The sequence below is a fragment of the Schistocerca cancellata genome, chromosome 8 (genome assembly GCF_023864275.1).
Source record: "Schistocerca cancellata isolate TAMUIC-IGC-003103 chromosome 8, iqSchCanc2.1, whole genome shotgun sequence".
NCBI lineage: Eukaryota > Metazoa > Arthropoda > Insecta > Orthoptera > Acrididae > Schistocerca > Schistocerca cancellata.
Window position 1 is genome coordinate 462,862,827 of NC_064633.1, and position 4,496 is coordinate 462,867,322.

The window sequence follows — 4,496 nt, forward strand, 5'->3', positions numbered from 1 at the left end:
CTAATTATCTTCAGTCTACCGTCCTCCGACTTCACATTATGGACACTGCAACCAGCAGAAGAAGAACGGGCAGACGGCGCCTTTCAGTGTGCTACAAAGATAATGCTATGCTGCCATCCAACCACTAGAAGCTCCCCCTTGTTTCGAAATTTTCAAGTGCGCAGGAAGTTTATCTTGATATGAATACGTAACAACCTTCGTTCAATTTATTCCCACTTACATTGTATAGGCGTCAGTGGTAATCCCTTCTGCGGCTACAAAGTCTTGTAAAACTGAAGGTGCCGCTTGCATGCAGTCTCCTTTTTATTATGTCATGTAGACCCTAAAATGTTCAAAGCCCGTTCTTGTTATATACGAGATAGTAACCCCTTTATTATGTCATGACGACCATAAAATGTTCAAAGCCCTTTATTGCCATATACGAGATAGTAACGAGTGTTTATAAAATTTTGTGATATAACTATGGTTCTGTGTTATCTGTGGTGCTCTCTCACTCGAAATGTCCAGATCTATGCTCCCCAATCTCTGTTGGTTCTTTTTTTATATTGCATTTCGTCTGTAGTTGATACGTCAAAATTCCTTAGCTACAAGTAATGAGCCTATGAAGACAATGTAAAATTATTTGAAACCATTGATCAATCTATTTATAATGTAATGTTTCTGTTTATATACGATTTTGTATGTACGAGTATAACAAGCTGTTGTCAGTATCGTTTAATAAACTCCAGCCAAAGGTAGTAAAACAGACGTCCATCACCTGAAGATACGAACATATATACACACGCCACACATCTACATTAGTGAACAGATAAGACGATTCATGACTCATGGTTCATGGTGCAAAGTTGAAGCAGCATATCAAACGGGTTCCAGGATAACAAATTTCATTTTCAGTATTAGGTATACTTATTGACCGAATTTAAAAATTCAAAATCCTGTAATAATGAACTCACTAACAGGTATAATCTTAAGTTAAAGATTTAACATAGTAAGACAAATATTAGTTATAAATTGTTTACAAAGTCTTGATGCAGCGTAAGTTACTGCGCACAAATACCCAAATTATATTCATGCAATGTTTGGGAATGGGAGCACTTAGCAACTTGCAACGAACTTTAGACATAATGTCAAACCTTTAAGAAGCTATTCTCGTTGATCCTCTTGCTCCCCCCCCCCCCCCCGCCTCCCCATAAAACGCGGAAATGAAAAAAGTACTGCATCTTCGCTATTCATGCAGTAAAACTGCCACATTAGAAACGACGTTTCAATTTATTACTTCTTTACTACTTACTCTATTGGCATCACGTTTTGCAGACTGTATCCACATATACCACTGAATGTATCTGCAAAATTATATCATTGCACGATACGTAGTTCAGAAGATACCACGCCATAAACCCTACGAAGGAAGTGGCTTACAAGATGCTTGTTCTACCGATCTTGAGTATTGTTCATCAATCTGGCACCCTTATCAGGTAGGACTGATAGAGGAGATAGTGAGGATCCAGCAAAGACAGGCAGGTTGCGTAAAGGGGGGAGGGGGAAGAGGGGGGGCGTGAGAGCGTTACAGAGATGTTCAACAATCTCCAGTGGCAGAAGTTACAAGAGAGACGTTGTGCATCACGAAGAGGTTTACTACTGAAAATTCGACTGAGTACTTTCCGGGAAGAGTCGGACAACACGTTACTTCCCCTTACAATTTCACACACATCTCAGAAATGACCACGATGAGAAAATTAGAGATTTTAGAGATAATGCAGAGGCTTACCTACAATTATTCTTCCCACGCGTCGTTCTAGAGCGGAACAGGTTAGGGGAATTCTTTTAGTGGTACCAGAATTAACCTCCGCCACACACTGGTAGGTGGTTTGCGGAATAGGGTGTAGATGTAAAATTGGTGAAAAATGGATTTCCTTAAAACGCAGCGCAAATTATCCAGAGTATACTCAACCAATGTTTCATAATGAGAACACTGAGCTACTCCCATCAATTTTATAAATTTCAAACTTTTGCTCTCTAACATTCTTGACGTCAAATATTTACCACATTGACTCATTTGTAAAGTAATCATAATTATGAAGCAGTTTTATACACGGGAATTCAATTTTTTTCCAGAATTCGGGGTTTACCGATCCTCTCGTCAAAGATAGCCGGTGTCTTTATGGAGTGCTCGCCTCACCTATTAAGAGGAATCCTACGTGAGACCACGCACATACCGTTAAGACGCTGTGCTAGTGGCATAACTGAGACATTTTCAGTAAATATCTTTGATACATCCAGCATTTTCAGCGAAACTTATGAAACGTATCGTAGCTTTTTAAAATTTGTATGACTTGTGCAAAGAACTCTTTAATTTTGTCGTATATTGTAAACATTCGTGGCATTCTAAACAACAATCTAGCATAGACGTAATTAGATTTTTCTGCCGTGTTTGTTACTTCATTGTGTCTACTTTCCTGCCGAATCAGTTTTTTCAGCTTTACTCACAGCCGATGCTGCTTCATTTTTTCGATCTGTTACCTCTTTGGCATTTTACTCTCCTGTCCAGTCTAATTAGGTCCCAGATACAGCATTCAGCTTTTCTTGCACTCTAAATGGCCTCATTACTTCCGCTCTGTTATCCCTATTGCATTTTACTTTGTTCTCCGTCCGTAATAGGTAACATGAAGTATTTTACCGAAAATACTAACACGGCACTGGAAAAAGCTTCTGGGATAGGAATGGCATCCTTCAGGCAATGGTTTCACATGTGTATGCAGCTGTCACAGAATTTACGAGCACATGCTGTTCATGCCAACTGGTGGCTAAGAGTTCCCAGTTTTGCTTCACATAGGGCAGACTTCCGAGGAATACGGAACAGCTGTACTACTCAATTACTTAGCTGGCAACACGATCGCTTCCATCTTGAGAGCAAAGGAATTACCGATACTATTTAGTACCGACAGTTCGTAGTCTTGTGTTTTAGGAATAACGAACAGTTTCAGGTAAATGCGAATCATAATCTTTTAATGCATTACTTTGTTTATTTGTACACTTCCCACCTTTTCCTATCTTCAAACAATATTTTTCTATCTCCTTTAATCACCATCCTTGATAATGATGTTTTATTTATTTTAATCATTCACTGATCCAAAGGCTTTCCCTGTACTGCTCCTCTAGTGGCAAGTCTACTGTTCCTGGACGTCTCACCCCTTGACCTCTGTCCTTTCTTCCGATAATGACTCTTGTTAAATTTATTTATTTCGCTATTAATTTTAACAAAGGTGCAATGTAGACTTGGTCTGTTCATTTGATTTTTGGGGTTCTTTAATTTTGTTTCCGTAATAGAAGAATTCTTTTACACCTTGGTAATTTTGGAGTTCTCATTTCCACTACGTTTCATCTCTTTTTTTTTCTTTTTCTTTTTTTTTTACTTTTTGCTCACCTTGAAATCAAATGGGAAGTTCCAGAATCTCATTCTGGAAACATCCCCCAGGCTGTGGCTAAGCCATGCCTCCGCTATATCCTTTCTTTCAGGAGTGCTAGTTCTAAAGATTCGCAGGAGAGCTTCTGTAAAGTTTGGAAGGTAGGAGACGAGATACTGGCAGAAGTAAAGCTGTGAGTACCGGGCGTGAGTCGTGCTTCGGTAGCTCAGTTGGTAGAGCACTTGCCCGCAAAAGGCAAAGGTCCCGAGTTCGAGTCTCGGTCGGGCACACAGTTTTAATCTGCCAGGAAGTTTCATAGCAGCGCACACTCCGCTGCAGAGCGAAAATCTCATTCTGGAATCCTTGTATTTCTTATATCTCTTCGTTAGTTTCGACTTCGAGCATTCTGTCTCCTGGTGACATCGGGATGTGTACCTGTTTCGTTTAAACATTGAATATCTGATTTCAAATTTTCTTTCAGTGTTTCTTGTAGTTGACAAACTTCAGAACTTCTCAACATGAATTTGTCTTATTTAATTTTCTACTTTTATTGTTCCTACATTTAACTTTTTTTTGTTTAAGTCCCCATCTGTCTTTGCTCTCTATTAGGGAGCATGTGACGCAATGGTTAGCACATGACTGCAGTTCGGAGGAACGAGGTTCATGTCTCCATCGAGAATTAGGTTTGCCATGTTCTCACCAAAGCCGTTAACGGAAATGTTGTGATAGTTCCTTCGAAATGGACACGACTGATATCCTCCCCTATCGTTGTTCAATTCGGGCTTATGATCCGCGTCTAATGACCTCGTAGGCGACGGGACATAAAACGCTGGCATTTCTTCCTTTGACAAACTGCCTATTGGCTTCTGTCTCGGGTTCTTCGGCCGACGTTCATCTAATGATTTTTCTGACGTTACGCCAGCACGAGTGGCTGGCATTGTCAAAGCTTCACCCTCCATGGCCGGTGGTGAACTGGAGGCGAGCTCGCGGCCGCAGACTATATGTACCTGGCGCGCCAACGTCCGAGGGCTTCTCCGCGGTCATTTCCGGTGCGGTTCTCCTCTTGCTACCTGCGACGGTCGTTCGCTGCAG

General features: G+C 40.7%; 1 non-coding gene across 1 annotated transcript; it reads left to right on the forward strand.

The window, feature by feature from the left end:
- Window positions 1-3,618: 3,618 nt before the first annotated feature.
- Window positions 3,619-3,693, forward strand: Trnal-caa (transfer RNA leucine (anticodon CAA)). The gene has a single exon. It is a non-coding gene; the product is annotated as a tRNA-Leu (tRNA).
- The last annotated feature ends 803 nt before the right edge of the window (window positions 3,694-4,496 follow it).